The 16018-nt window shown below is 43.3% G+C and overlaps 1 protein-coding gene across 4 annotated transcripts in view; it reads right to left on the bottom strand.

The window, feature by feature from the left end:
* The window catches only part of LOC118771788 (synaptotagmin-1-like), a 186969-nt gene extending 184713 nt beyond the window's left edge, over positions 1 to 2256 (bottom strand). For all 4 annotated transcript variants that reach the window (XM_036519821.1, XM_036519825.1, XM_036519822.1 and 1 more), the window contains exon 1: positions 1901 to 2256. The gene's annotated coding sequence lies outside the window, so the exon portion shown is untranslated. The remainder of the gene's footprint in view (positions 1 to 1900) is intronic.
* Between the last annotated feature and the right edge of the window lie 13762 nt (positions 2257 to 16018).

The following is a 16018-nucleotide window of genomic DNA, read 5'->3' as shown; positions in this document are numbered from 1 at the left end:
AACAGGTCTGTCCTAACGGAGCTTACAGCTGATCTCGTGACAGTCCAGTCCAAACTGAGGCTAAAGCGGCTTTGCACAGCATGCATGGCTGCCTTCTCTTCCCATCTCGCTTTAATAGACTATAAATAAGGAATATAAAACATGACATTCCCCTTGATGTTAGAGGGGACGCGATTTATTCAGGTGCTAGCATGTGCCATGTCGTAGTGGCCAAAATTTCTCACCGGTGCTGCTAACTGGCAGCTCTGCCAGTCATGTTTACTTTACTGCCCAGTGGCAGGTAAAGCATTATGCTTGTGCATTGTTTCTACATGTTGCTACGAACGTTTCTGGAATGTTGAGAGAATGTTTTCAACTGGATAACACTGAATGCTTTATGGTTTAGGACAGAACTTCGTATGAACTGGAGCTGTAACGAAAACGTTGCAGGTTCAAATGTCAGGGGATGGACAGCTGTTGTACCCTTGCTCCAAGTAAATCCAACCACAAGAGCGGCCAAACACAACACGACAGAAGAATGCTACAAACGTAAGCCGCCCTTCAAAGGGGGATCTGCGGAATAAATAAATGCATAAATAAATAATGAGCGCATTTGTGCGTGTTCCGTCTTTGGGTCCAGGGTTTGTCGGTTCCTCCTGCTTGACGGAGGACCCTCTTGAGTGCAAAGTGTGAGACAGCTGTGGCATTTCTGCCTTGAGCGCGGTGCCTTTCAGCATCATTTGGCAGCTGTCTGATTCAGCCTCCTCTTTCCTTGCCACGTTCCCTCCTGATGAGTTATGCAAGTGCCGTTAGCGGCACGTTATATAATTTGAGAGCCGCCACTGAGCCCTCCCCGCAAAACGCCGTCCGCAAGCGCTCATAGCAACCACGGTTTTTCGCGCCACCTGAGAAATGAAGTAACCTGAGTCTGGGAAAACAAGCGATATACACTTAACTGCCGCGTTGCTTGTCTGGAGAGTGACAACGGCCAGGGAATCGCTGACAATCCACTTTCATCTTAAAACACGGGCACCGAGACTCCGCCAACAACCGCACACTAAGCTGTACCAATTATTGGTTTCCCACAGACTCGAAAAGACAGGGCTCGTGTTGTGACTACAGCCCGAGTGCCCATCGATAAAAGCTTATCAGTAGCTGTGGTGCCTTCACGTACTGCCTCTCAAAACATGTTGAGAAGTAGCCGAACGCGCATTTCGGCTTGCTGCACATTTCATCATAGCGGATGTTCCTGCAAAACGCTGCGAGTGAATTTTTCCGTGTCTGTTTCATGTTTCATAATTCCCTCACACTGACAGTGTAAGAGGAAACACCGTGAGAATAAGGCGCGTGCACACAGGGGGGGGAAAGCCGCGCCTCCCTTTTCAAAAGGCATTAGCGCCTTATTCAGAAATCAATAGTATTTTTACCTTAAGCAAGTCGAGCCAAGATAAACCCATCACATCTGAGAGATGGGAGGGAAAGGCAAGCTAGGAAAAACACAGGCAGTGTTTTATCTGATGGTGCGGACTACGGGGTATTAGTGTCTCAGGGCTGTGCACGGCCGTTTGAAGATCCCATTCCGTCCCCTGCTTATCCACACGCTGTGCTGCCTATTCAGAAGCACACATCTGCACCTTTTCCTTCTAACAGCACCACTGGACTCTCGCCTGCCGTAACTCGATCTCAAGCCTCCCACACACTCCACTCTTCGTGTGTAGAAATACACTAAAGGGAGGCAGAATTTCACTACAGGTAAACAAAGCCACGTCTGGGATGGGGGGTAGTGGGGGGGGATGCCAAAACAGGTTCCTTGACTTCCCTCCTACTTCACCCCCAATCAACCGCAAATTACCCCACACCACGCGCCCAGCGAAACCCCCCCTTCCCCGACACCCCCGAAAGAGAGAAAGCACAGGCTTACCTGGAGTACGCTTGTCCAAGCTCAGCCTGGGATCTGGTTGGCTGTCTTCAGAGGAAAGCTCATCTACAAAACGGATTTTTCTGTTCAAAAAGGTGGCGCCTCGCCAAGCAGAAGAGGGGTGGGTGGGAGGGAGAGGGGGGGAGAGAGTGGAGGGGTGGAAGTCTGGCTGCTGCTTATGCTGCTGGTACGTGCCTACCGCTATTGTCTTCTGCCCAGGCTTGAGGGAGACGCATGCATGGCGATGTATTATCCCCTCTTAAAAAAGGACTGTGGGTTTATCTAGCGCTGGGCTGAGTGTGTGCCTGTGTGTAAGTGTGTGTGTGTATGTATGTGTGTATGTGTGAGAGAGAGAGAGAGAGAGAGAGAGAGGGGGAGATAGGAGGATGAGAGAGGTGGAGGAGAGAGAGAGTGAGGGGAGAGACTCTCGGCTGTTTAACAGAGCGTCGTCACGCAGCAGTTCCTTCGGAATCCCTCCAGTGAGAGAGGGCCCGCATCACCCAGCGCTCGACTCCGATTGGCTGAGAGCAGGGGGAGATGCCGAGGATATGGAATCTGGCCGCGGTAAACTAGGATGACCCCTTCAACTAGCATTAGCGTCCCCCCCCTCCCATTTCTGGACCCTGGGGGCCCCCGGGAATGACGATCAAGGACATCAAATAAACATTTTTCCCCTTGGGGCTGCATGCGTAAGTGGAGTACAAAGAGGAAGAAGGGATACATGGCAACCCATGCCTGCTTTCACTTACACGCACACACACACACACGCACGCGTGCACACACACACGCACACACACACACACATATATGCACACGCTCACACACACACACGTGCGCACACACACACACGCACACACACACACACATATATGCGCACACACACGTTCACACACACACACACATGCTCACGCACACACACACACGGATGCGGTAAGGTCTCACCGGAGCATGGCTTGACATGATTTCCCTGGGGAACATGAGGAGGACTCCATCAGAAACAAAGCAGAGCCACACAAACAATGGCAGAACATACAAGGGCAATTGCCAATTAAAAGGCTGAATAGTAACTGGATCCAGTCCTGGGTGGCTGGAGAGACATGGATTTGGATGTATACGATGTATATTTCCTCTGTTCATTATGTTATTGGAGGTGGATTATCCCCAAAGTGGAGCTCTTAATGTCTGATACCCTTCCATTGTCTTAAGCACAAGGTCTGAGTTTGGACACAGGTTTACACCATGAAAACACATTGATGAACATGCTTGATAATACTGATAAAAACCTCCAAACATCATATTAACAATGTAAATGATCCAGCAATTTATCAAAATTATTCTCATGGCATTGCAAAAAGCTCCTTACATGAATGAAGGCAAGGAATCAGTTAAGTATATTGCTTTCTTATAATGCCTACTGATGCAACTGAATACATTGACTGTGGAATTCCCTGCTAATTTCCCTCCCACCAAAATATATTATTGGAAACCCAGACAATGTAAACATACCCATTTCAAACAAATAGTGTTTTTCTTTTATTTTCAGATCATAACTTCCTCTCTTGCATTCAACATGTTGAACAGCCACAGACACACACAACCTTTACAGATGAAAAAAGTAGCGTTTGTTGACATGGTATGCACCAGTCACCTCATACAACAAATTAAAGAATTCATTTTTGGCTGATACTTGCACAACATAAGGTTTGCAAGAAATAATATGGTCATGTTGGTGTTAATTCAAAACCCTGGGATACTTTTCCTCTTAGTACACAAACAGACAAACATCTTTCATCATGCTGTTCAAGAGCAGCACTTCTTGTGTCAAGAACATTAATTAATACAACATGCAATGAGGATAACCACGCAAAGGTGAAAAAGATGGATAAAAAGCAGATGTCCAGCCCAAGGGCATTCTGGTAAAATACACCTGACTCAGCCCTTTAGATGCCATTACTGTTATCAAAAGCTTGTACTAAATTTCCTCTTCTATCATATAATTGTAATGCTGGTTTCATGAATGCCAAAAATGACTTTGATTAAACATAATTTAATAGGTACCGGTCTGCAAAAACAGCAGAAAGCTATGGCTGTAGCACTGATTAAAATCTTGCACATTTAGGTCTACTACTGAACAGAGGAATGCATTATCTGGCAGCTATTTGCCTTGAGAAGAATATACTAATAATCTGAAAAATACTGATGTTAAACAACACTTCTAAATGTGAAAAACCCACATTTATGAGGTATTACTATTATTATTTTTGCCACATGCCACATATTACTTATTAAAATAAACAACCTTTTTAAAAATAAATAAATAAATAAATGATTCTGATATTTTAAATGTACATTTACAATCACAATCTTTTCCTGCCCTTTAGAGTGTACCGTCCGGGTAAGCATATTTGAGATCTTTTAAAACAAACGGGATGAGCCAGAAAAAGCAATTACATGGTGCGATGGCACTTGGACAGTACGGCAAGGTACTCACCTTCTCTGTAGCCGAGAGGTGTGAGAAACAATGATCTACTGCCCTCTTCAGCTGGCTCCCCCGAGGGCCTCTGCCGGTATGAAAACTGAAACGGAAAAACAAGAGAGATTAAAAAAAAAATGATTCTCGTCTTTCGTAAAAAGGTCTGGTTGGTCTTTACTCCCATTATTCCCACTATTCTGTGGCCCACTCGCAAATTCCCAATTGAAATGAATACAAGACTGTACACAAGACTGAAGTGTAAATTACACACATAATTAACACGGTTTTGAAATGTGTGTTATTAAGATGGGAGCAGGACGGGACATTTTAATAATGTCACATATGAGTTGCGTATACATGTGCATTTCTTCATGGAACCTGAGCAGGTGGTAGCCTTCCTCCAACACAGTGAGCCAACACCCTGTTATATGAAGTGATTCCCTGCGTTACCCTTTCATAATAACTCTCACTGACACTCTGACATGCCCCGGGCAGAACTGCAAAGGTAGGCAGCCACATTTCCAACGATCAACCTTGCATCATTTTGGATGACCTTGAGAAATTCACAAATGTTGCCTCGAGTGGTTTGTCGGCCATCAAGCCAAAAACAGCTCTGATTCCTCCAAAGCACTGAAGGGGAGGGGGTCACCAGCCTAAAAAGCCATGCCCTGAGCATGGAAACACTAAAAATGCTCTTACAAAACAACAAAACACAGCCACATCTGCTTGTCTGCCCTAGCACCAGCATGCTGGCTGTGTCGCTATGTAGTGCTGTGCTCCATTATTGCATTTCTCCCCACATCCGGGAAGAAACCAGGTGATATTTACTCACCGACAAACAAGAGCTGCGTTTTAAAACATGAGCCCTGAGATCTCCTGGAATCCTTTCATCTTTCCCAAGCTCAGACATCACACACCTTTCCACTCTTTGTTTAAATACAATGCTGGTATTTGGGATTGGATTTCATCCCTCCCTGCTGTGAATGCAGGCACATGTCCAGCTTTGATAGCACGAGGCATCTCAGTACTGACAGACATGATTAAATCCTGTAGAGCTGCCTATGCTGAGAAGGACTCTGGCGAAATCCTGCAGGCCGCAGGGTGGATAGGTCTGGACTACATGCAAACTCCTACACGACAGCGCCAGTTAAAATACAACATTCCCATAACATTCCCATGAAGCATTGCACATAAAGGTTTCTTTAATGTCACGAAAGATGCTACTAGAATGCTACTGTTTTCTACAACCTCTTACACTCTTGGATATATGACAGCATGCAAGATCTGCCATGCCATGCCATTCTAAATCACTGTATCATTTCAATTATTGATGCCCTTATTTTAGTCCTTGTCTGGTACCACACCAAATGCCTTCTTAAAGCAAAGAGGATGTTAGTTTTTTCCCTTGATATGAGCTGAGACTTTTATGAATTCATCGGTTTCAAATTTTAAGTGGTTATGGTATGTAGCCATACCTCACAGCTACTTGGGCAATGTGTACAGTTACAGTCACAGTTACATCTTTCAAATGGTGTAATTAAAGTTAAATAAATCTACACAAAATGCTATGTGTTAGAGGGTGGGAGTAGGTCCAAAATAACATATGATTATGAATGAGACACAACAAATGAAAAAAAAATGCAACGAAAAAACTGTTTGACTGAATATGCTCTTATGAACCATCACTGTAAATTCTGCAAAAGGGCTTCCTATACAAACAGGGTAAGTTATTGGACTGACAGCAGCAATTAATTGGTTGTTGTCTCCGCATAGTGCAGCAGGTTTTGAAATATTAAATCACTCGATGAGGCAGCTGCTAACCGCTGTAAAGCTCAGCTCTGATGGCATCATCATTACTGGCAGGGGCATTGAGAAGAAAGAAAGGCTGAACATTATCTATCTTGTTTTTTTTTTTTTTGGTGGACAGGCGTTCAGGAAAATGAGAGCAATACAGTGTTAAAATACACTGAAATAGCATCATGATATTCACACCTCCAAAATACCATGCACTCCAGTAGCATGGCCTAAGCAATTTATGCGGCAACTAGCAAATCAAAGTGACGTGATTAATCATGCATTAAAAGCAAAAATGATTACAGACTAATAAAATTGTAAATGAATGGTTTCAGCCATCTGCACTTTCAGATTGCCATTTGGCTGAGGAGGTGATGAAAAATACTCGAGCCTGTTTTTCCCATGTAATCATCCGGACTCAATCAGTCAACCAAACATCTGAGGTCTTTTTTTTTTTGGCCTAAATAATAGCAATGTGGAAGTGAAGCTTCATAAACTCCCATCATGGCTGGGGCATCCATGTGTCGTGCTCACCGCGACAGTGAGTATCAAGTACCATCAATATCAAGAAGAATATCAAGAAGCAGTACACCGCATTTGCACAGTCCCCTTGGCATGTTATTGCTCGACATGTTTTTCCTTGTGCGCTGAATGGTTTTATTTGACTGTCAGTAGGGGAAAGAAGAGAAACCAAGCATCCTTTTCAGTCTGTAGTGGATCCGAGTCAGGGTGGAAAGGCAGGGAGCTGCCCCCCGCGGTGACAGCAGTTTCCTTCTCTCTCTCTTGTCTGTCTGTCTCGCTCTCCGGCTCTCTGCTGTGCTTACAGATCCATGCTGTCCCTGGCGGAGGCCGGGGCGACAGGCAGCGACAGCGTGATAGATGGCACGGGACTGTGTCTGCTCTGTGTCACTGCAGCACCCCCAACCCCACGCCCGCAGACGAGACCTTCGGCGGGTGACCCCGACGCCGCCGCGCAGGGGCTCATGGGTAATATGCAGATTGAGTGAACGTCTGTCACCGCAGCCTCATCAGCGAGTCCTGTAGATGACAGGGGTACGACCCTGGCAGATGCCTCCGTTTGAGAACGGGGACAAGATTGGTAATGGCCATAACAATGGCACTGAATGGAAAAAAAAATTGTGAGTTGGTATTCAAATGAAAATCCTGACATCTGGCTGAGGGATAAATTACAAGACATTTTCGTTTTTTTTCCCTTTTTTATGCGGATTAACAGTACTGTGGTGGATGCTCAGGGGTTCCTGGGCAAACCGAAACTCTGTTGGAAGGAAGGGCGTGGGGGGGGGGGGGGGTCAGGCTGTTATGAAAGTCACTGATCACGCTTTTGCAAAATGTCATGCCAAACTAATTTAATGGGTTTTTTTTCCCACCCATCAAAGTTTCCCTTTGGAAACGCACATCAGGATGACTCATCCAGTGCTTTTTAATACAGCATGCACTCAGCAGTCTGACTAAGGGAAGATGAGCAAGCCCTTCAGGGTCTCAAATGGACTCATTAATTGATATGTGCCCCCCATGCCTCCCCTCCCAAACATGTCCAAAAGTTTTGCTGTGTATTAATCCACTGTAATTCAATGGACTGTATTTGTTCTCATCAATATAAAGTGATCATTATGTGTTGTGCACATGAGTAAAATGTTGCCGAATCTCACTGTCCTTGATTGTCAGCGGAGTGAATCGGACGTCTGTTTTGTGTGATGCTAAAAGTCTATTCACTCGGCTGTATTTCGCTGTTGTGCTGTGATGATGCTGATGGTTGATGGAGCGAGGACTCTCTGGGCCTTGAAGGTACGGTGTTTGTAGAGGTATGCTCAGCACGTTGAGATAAACCTCAGCAGACCACAGCTTGGTCTCCATCTAAATATAGGGGAAAAAGGCCAAGTCCATCATGACTGGAGTCCACCGGCTGCACAATCTCATATTCCCAGTAGCATTCGCTGCCTGTGATCTCCAATCTACCTGACCTCTGGCAATCAGCAGGTCAGTCTGTTCTCTGCACTTCCTTTGAGAGAAGCAATCTGAGAAGCTTTGATTTGCTAATTCAGCCCTCTCCCTTATTTGCATGGTCTGGACTCCCTCACTTTTTTTTTTTTTTTTTTTAACTGGCATTAATAGTTTCTTCTCTCGTGTGGTAAATTGAGTTCAGGTGCCTGCCTAAAACCAAAACCAGGGAAGAATCCCTGGCGGAGGTCGAGAGCAATTTACCCGAACGCCGTCAAACAGATGGCAAGGGGTCGATTTCCACACTGGGCTTTTTAATCTCACTCTGGAGAGAGAAAAAAAAATAATCAAGACTTTTATTCCTATCCAGAATGTCAAAAACAAATGAGGCAAAAAAGTTCTAAATATCAAACTACCCTGAAGTTATCATGAGGACAATCATTATTCACACAACCCACGGGGAGGGAAGAACCAACTTCCAGCAATTTCAGGGGAAAAAAATTATTGAAGAAAACCAGCTGAAGAAGTTACCAGTTATTAAACAGGATAACCCATGGGGAAAGAGGCAGAAGCTGCATTTTAATGAAGAGAGTCATTAATCATTATGAATGTGCCTGTTGATTCAAATGCTACCGTCTATTAAATGGCGCGTATTTATGGACTCCCATCAGTACCTGAACTCATTGACAATACCTGTGTCACACCTCCTGATACACATAGCAGGAGATTAGCTACCTGTCACTTTCCAGACCACTGCAAGATTTATAAACTAAGAAAATGGTCTACACCTGTATATGTTTTCAGGAACAATAAACTAGGAAAAAAACACCATGCTAACTTCACACGTCTCAGAAATGTCATCAACAATCAAATGGAGGGTCTCCAGTCTAAGCTCACTAATTAATTGGAGAGTTGGATATATGACCATCATCTGAGGGAACACCAAATTTAATTCATCCATGTGAATAATCTTATCCCTTTGTAGGGATATGTTCTCATAGTGAATTACTTGAGCCACTGTAGCTCTATCAACACGCCACTGCTGCCGCATGCTGTTTGTGGTGGTGGCGGCTATATGAAAGCCATTTGATTTGCTGACACTAAACTACACAGATCTGCTACTGGTAGGACATTAAAATGCAGACCATAACAGAAAGAGCTCCACCACCCATCGAGCTGTCCGGAATTTCGCCTGTGCTAATTTAATTCAGACTCCATACAGAACAGACTCAAAGCTCAGAGGGACGGCTGTGTATCTTTACAGCAAACAACGCAGCAATTCTTTCCTGTTCTTGTGAAAAAGCCCCTTAAGACTCTTTACCGAAGGAGGATGCTGTAACGAGATGCTTCAATCACGCAATGCCATTTCCAACCACTGAGAGGACATAAAAACAACAAAGGCTATTTACTTTGTCACTCTCAGATTTCACTCTCCCCTTAAAACACTGTTGCCACTTAAACACTCGAAGGCTGTTAACAGGAACCCTGGCAAATGTGTGAGAGGCTGCAATATGTTCCTACAAAATGCATCTTTTCGTGTATGCTTGGATGGAGATCTCCTAACGGAGAGATACCATCTAATGCACACACAGGTGACACAGCTGGAAATTCCCAGAAAAGTGTTCTGTAAACTTTGTAATTATTTATTTATTTATTTATTTTTACTGTTATGTCAAAGTTACCCCACAAGAGCTGGGTTCGATAACTGTTGAGACTCTGGTCGCTTCTGGGCAGCTGCGTGAGACCAGATGGCAAAAGGATGGCAAGTGCCACAGTGTAACACCGCTTCTGGGTTCTAGCCCTGAAGAGAGTCACCTGAATGACTCATTACTGCAGCTGAACAGAGGGATTCACAGTGGTCAGGGGTATAATAAAAGTAAGTGAACATTCATGCTATCACCACATCATGACAGGGGAGAGGCCATGAGAGGTCAAGATAGATGGTGGAGGGGTGGGGGTAAGGACGATGAAACACACTGTTCACTTCACTGTTCACTCCAGTACCTATTTTTAGCATTTGGTGGGAGGCAAGCTGCCATATTTAAGAACCATCGCATGGCTCTGTGGGAGAATGCACAGGTACTGCTGCATGCACGCATGCAACACTGCATCATGGAACACTGCATCATGGAACAGTGCACCATGGAACAGTGCAAGTCACCTGTGTGTGCGCGCACCATAACTCTGCACACTTTTACTGCCCTTCGGAAGAATCCTGCATCCTTACAACCATCATCTCAAAAACCCTCTGAAATATCCCAGCAACTGATGCCACTGATCTTGTGCAACAGCCTATATTTGTGTGTTGTCTGAAAAGCAGCACATTCTCCCATACGCTTACAGTCTGTTAGGCTCTTAAGAGCACTTGCAAGCCGATTGGCCCAAATCAAATGCACACAGTGTACCATGAACACGTCACACCTCAAGACTGTTACATTCGCAGGGTTTTCAGCGAGCAGCTCTTGTCACGTCTCCCTCTCTGTGATTCGTCAGCTTCCATAACCACCCTCGTTAACTCTCTGCTGCCCATGTCGCCCAGACGCATGGTACTACACTCTACACATTCGTTGCATTCACCTTTCACCCGCGCGGTCACATGCAGTGCGCTGCTTTCGGCCACAGACACTGCAACACTGCAGCGTGCTACACATCTTGGGGTATAGAGGAAAGCATGCCGTCTTCTGCGTTTACAGCACTGGCAAGTCACCGCCTTGGATTATTTAGGTCACTGCATAAATCTATGAACCACAGAAGCAGTGTGCTGAGATTCGACGGCGGGGGGGGGGGGTGGGCATCTTTTCATGTGTTATGACCTTTTAGAAAGCCACACTACGTTAATCACAATATTTAATAGAAGTAGGAGTTGTAACTTATTTCTGTGTCAAGGGTAACTGAGGGAAGCAAAGCCATGGACCTTGTTGCTGTTGTAGAGCATGGTTAGGATGTCCATCATGCTCCCCGGAGTTTTCACATCCCTTTCTGTAAGCGTCTGCTGCTGGCCAGTTTAAAGGACTTAATTATGTAATCAGCCAGACATATTTAACACTCATTTACATATCCTCTCTTTGTATCAGATCATCTATGGTAGAGGATTTGGACACGGTATGTGGTGTGATGACAAGAGAGGTAACCAAGGAAACACAAACACAACAGGAAACAAAAGTTGGGCAAGAGCTGCTCAGAGTTTACCTTAATTCACTTAAATGTAAACCATGGCTGAGCTGACACTGATACAATTAGGGTGGATGTTTAAAGAGAAATTATTTTTCTATCGCAGCCATGCTTGACAACATGTAATTTTCACATGCGGCCCCCTCTCTAATTTGTCTCATTATGTGGCAAAGGGATTATTATCTTTACTTCAAAATACTTTTTAAAATGGATGGTGGCATATTCAGACATGGCACGTCTGCCAGAAGAGGCTGCCAGCCATGTAATTTCCATTTGGAATAATTTCCATTTGGAATAATTTAAAAGGTTATCGTGAATACAGCCAGCCACCTACCTATATAACTCCCACTCCAGCAAAAAAAATGAATTCTGCTCGATTGCCTAATCGTGAGTATTGCTTAACTGCTGAGGACAATACGAAAATGTGCTCAGCATCGCTTCATTTCAAGTTAGAAATAAATCCTTCTCTCTCTCTCTTTCACTCTCCATTCCACAGCGGAAACCAGTTTAAATCGCTTCTCAGGGAAAAAAAAAAAAAAAAAAAAAAACATGTCATAGTCAGCAAAACAGTGCGATTTACCGTATCAAATGAGTTGTAATGAATTCTGCTTACGGTAAGCCACTGTGTCCACCCACCTCAGCACTTTGCACATTTGCCGGAATTTGATAAGAGCATGCCCTTTGGTCAAACTGCTGCGACACATATTGGGAACTAGACTCATTTTGCATTGGCTGATAAGTCTCACCTGGGAATAATATCCGTTTTAACACACAAGCCATTTATGTAACTTTTCTTCCAGGTTCAGTTGATCATTTTATTTCATGGAATGGAATATTTGATTAAACTCTGCATGGCAGACGATACCTGGAGGAAGCAGTTCAAGATGAAGTAGTATCCCTCAGTGACATACTGACTGACTGACTGACTGACTACTGCAGTAGTAATATTTTACCACTAGAGGGCAAAAAAACAAGCAAAAGAGAGAATCATACATACGTTTTTACAAATGTTTACATAATACCACCAGGTCATACATACAGCATCAGATATGTGTGCATTACTGTGTACTGGGTTGGTGTTACTGTGTGTTATGTTGTACAACACATAACATCAATGTGTGTCATAATGCAGGTTGCTACCTGCTCCATGATGGTGCCAAATCATGTGACCTTAACTGTCATGAATAGTAATGATGGGCTATGACATGTGTCATGTCATGTTTATAAGTGTTACATGATGGGGGATGAGCTGCAGTCTTAATACTAATGTGCTTTAAGAATCGGTCATGCTACATTACATTTCATTACATCAATAGATTGTCAAGCATCCTCGATGAGGAACTGCTCGAGAGCAAGCTTCTCTTTTCCAACTAAATCAGCAGTTCAAACAGCATACACTGCTTCCTGTCAATAGAAAAACGCAAATCAAGTAACTGCGCTTTCTTTTTGGCATTGTTTTTTTCATTGAAAAACAGAAACTTTTCAAGTGGCAGGTCTGCCATTCTCCATATAATTTGCACAGGAAATCTACTTATTCTCAAGCAGCTGTGTGTTGTGCTGAAAAGCAACCGCTTGGCTCGCCATGGGGTAGAGGAAACTGCATTCCTTTTGATATTATCCATTATAAATTAACACGCCATTTTCTGTTTCTCCCATCTCATTGTTAATAGGCATTAGTATGTTGTACTTCTGCCTTGCCCATTAAGTCTACCGTTTGCAAAGCTTTTAGTACAACACTTCACTGTTAACGACTGCGGTAATGTAATAATTTGCTGTACGCTTCCTAGGGGGTATAAGCACTCCATGTCTTATTTTTCATAATTACTCCATTTCCCCAAAGCTAATTTTGAAAACTGATGTTTTAAAAGTCAGACATGGAATGGCCTTTGAAAGCCTTGCCGTAACTTTCTTCCTGTGGCCATTATTATTTTTTTGCTCGGTTGTGTCAAAAACATGTTTATCCAAAAAATGCAGTCACTTTGAGAACTGCTGAGTGATAGTCCAAACTTTATAAAGTTATTTATTTTGCCCCCAAAACAGGCCTTATTCACTCAAAATGCAAACTGTAATTAAAATCTAAAGGGAAACATGGAACCACCTTGTCAAATTAAAACACAAAGCCTTTGGTGTAACTCAGAATTCCTAATCAGAAGCAGGACTCAGGAGGTAAAAAACGGCTGACAGTTGTATCTCAGGATGTAGCTCAACCAACGCCAGATCAGAGCCATTATGTCAGACTCTAACTGTAATGAAACACCAAGTCCAGTCACTCCGAATCTGCTGTTGTTGCAAAAAAGATTACAGTGACTGGCATAATTTCTTTCTTTTTCTCCAGCTCTTGACAGATGCTACTTACCAAACAGATATATATCTGGGTGATTTTAATTGGCTTGATTCTTCACGCCCCAAAGTCACCTCAAATTCAAACATGCATAGGAATATCCTGACCTAATGAAAACAGTGTCAACAGTGTTGAAAAAGGTACTTTCATACAGTAAAATTCATTTACCACGCTGGAGTTAATTTAATTAAAACAGGCTGTGTCTTCCTTTTTTTTGGAATCTAGCAGGACTCACAGAGAGATGAATCCTACAGCCTTGGATATCAGGTTAACCTGAAACTGCCATGCATGTAGTCGCAGTCATAGGATGCAGTGGAGGATTGGGACACCCCCAGACTTATGATTCAGCAATTTCAGGTGCCTTTTTTAGGTGGTGGTGGGCGGGGTGCTTTGGACAAGTGAACAAAGATGCCTTTACAGGTCACAGCCTATGCCTCTGTCCATGATCCTATACACCCCCAAAACTGTCAGCTAAAATGTTCAATTTACATTATTCCTTAAAGGGCATATGAATCAATTAAATCAGTAAGCTATGCCTATTAAATAACAAACACAGCCACATTTACATCATGACAACTGGTAGATCCACAAAACCAATTTAAAGAAATTACAGAATTGATTTGATTAATGAGAATGGTACTGCAGTTAAAGGCAACAGAACTTTTGCGCAGACATTCTGCCCTCCCAAGCAAAATATATCTTCTGGTGAGTCAGCTTGGAAAGTTACAGTCATTTATTCCATTTCTATGTGTATAACTATATGACAAGAGATGCTGGAGGGTGTGGAATAGCAATATGACACAGCTGATTTAATATAACATTATAATAGGAACTTTTATAGGAAATTCTGTTTCTTTCAGGATTGAATACAGTACTGCACCAAAAGAACTGTCTCTCTGATCAAAAACAAACAGCCCCCCATGGGTGCCTCACAGAAACAGCACTTTAATGTAACTGGTGTATACTAGTAACTGGTATCACGGAGCCAAATTGGAGCGTGACCATTCTGTGTTTTGTCAATTTAAAAGTTAAGAAATTTCGGAATATTCTAAAAGAGCGCGATTAAGTGGAATACAGGATGCAAATGACTGACAGATGCAAATATTTTCCTTTTAATAGTGGAATGAAACATCATTATTCGTGACCAGCACGGCTTTTCTTCAGAACTTCAGAGGAAGCGGAAACGATTCGTTTTGCCACCCCTGCACGTCATGGGGGATAATCGACAAAGTAGTCAGCTGGAGATGCCTTGTAATTGGAGACAGACCCGGGAAGCGTCTTCAATGGATTATGATTCGCTTCACTCAAGAGGGAATGAAAAAGTAAATAAATCTACGCTTTTTTTCAGCAAAGTAATTTTTTTTCCGTTACATATTATAATGTTTGAAAATGTTTCATGTATTTGCACTGAAAAGCATCATGAACTGAGTATTTTTTTTTTTTTTCCCAATGCATTGTTTAGCTTATTTCTCCCATTGTATGTAGTGATCTTAACATGTGGGTATATGAAAGAAGCAAAAATGAGCTCTCAGTTCAAATGAGGTGGGAAAACTAAAATGAGCATTTTGGAATCCACCCCTACCACAAAGTGCCCATATAAAAAGAGCTGTCTTCCTGCAATGTGTCGCAGCAGATGCAAGCTCTTTACTGCAAAGGCCACACACATACTTCACAATAAAGACAAAATCGGGCGCTTCCTAAGACTAAATGTCCCTGCCTTGTTTCAATTAAGCCGTACCAGCTCATGCAGATCAATAAGTGGCTATTATAAAATTAGCCGGTAATAAGCAATTTATTTATCTGAGGAGACAGCCAGTAGAAAAACAGCGCTGGCGGAGGAGCGGGAAGTGAAGGGGCAAGGCAAGAGCACCATGGCAAATCCGTTTTGTCACTTTGTGCCCGACGCATCTCAATGAGAGGACATCGCTGTTAGCCGGCCAGGCCAAAACAGAGCGCTCTGTAATTAGCCCCCCCCCCCCCTTTATTTAGCCAGACGGTTGCTAACGTCCTGAAGGTTGCTGTCCTTCAGTTCCCGTCAGGGGCTTATTAGATTCTACCAGATTCTATTAGCTGCCTCTTTGGAGTGGCCATCACTTAGTAAGACCGGGGGGTGGGGGGGGGTGTCTATGCATCTACAATTCCATAAGTGATTGCATAATAATTTTCACTGAATTTCACTGTCTGGAATCCAGGGGTCATCACTTAGTATGACAGGGGGGCAGGGGGTGTCTATATATCTATAATTCCAGTGACTGAATAATAAAATTTCAATAAGCTGAATTATATAATTAAACCACTCCCTTACCCTACATTTTTTACTTCTCTTTTCTACACATTTTCCTTTTTTTAAATTATTACCTAAACACTTAAATCGCTATGTAAA

The sequence above is a fragment of the Megalops cyprinoides genome, chromosome 25 (genome assembly GCF_013368585.1).
Source record: "Megalops cyprinoides isolate fMegCyp1 chromosome 25, fMegCyp1.pri, whole genome shotgun sequence".
Classification (NCBI taxonomy): domain Eukaryota; kingdom Metazoa; phylum Chordata; class Actinopteri; order Elopiformes; family Megalopidae; genus Megalops; species Megalops cyprinoides.
This window is presented reverse-complemented; position numbering and strand designations above follow the sequence as displayed.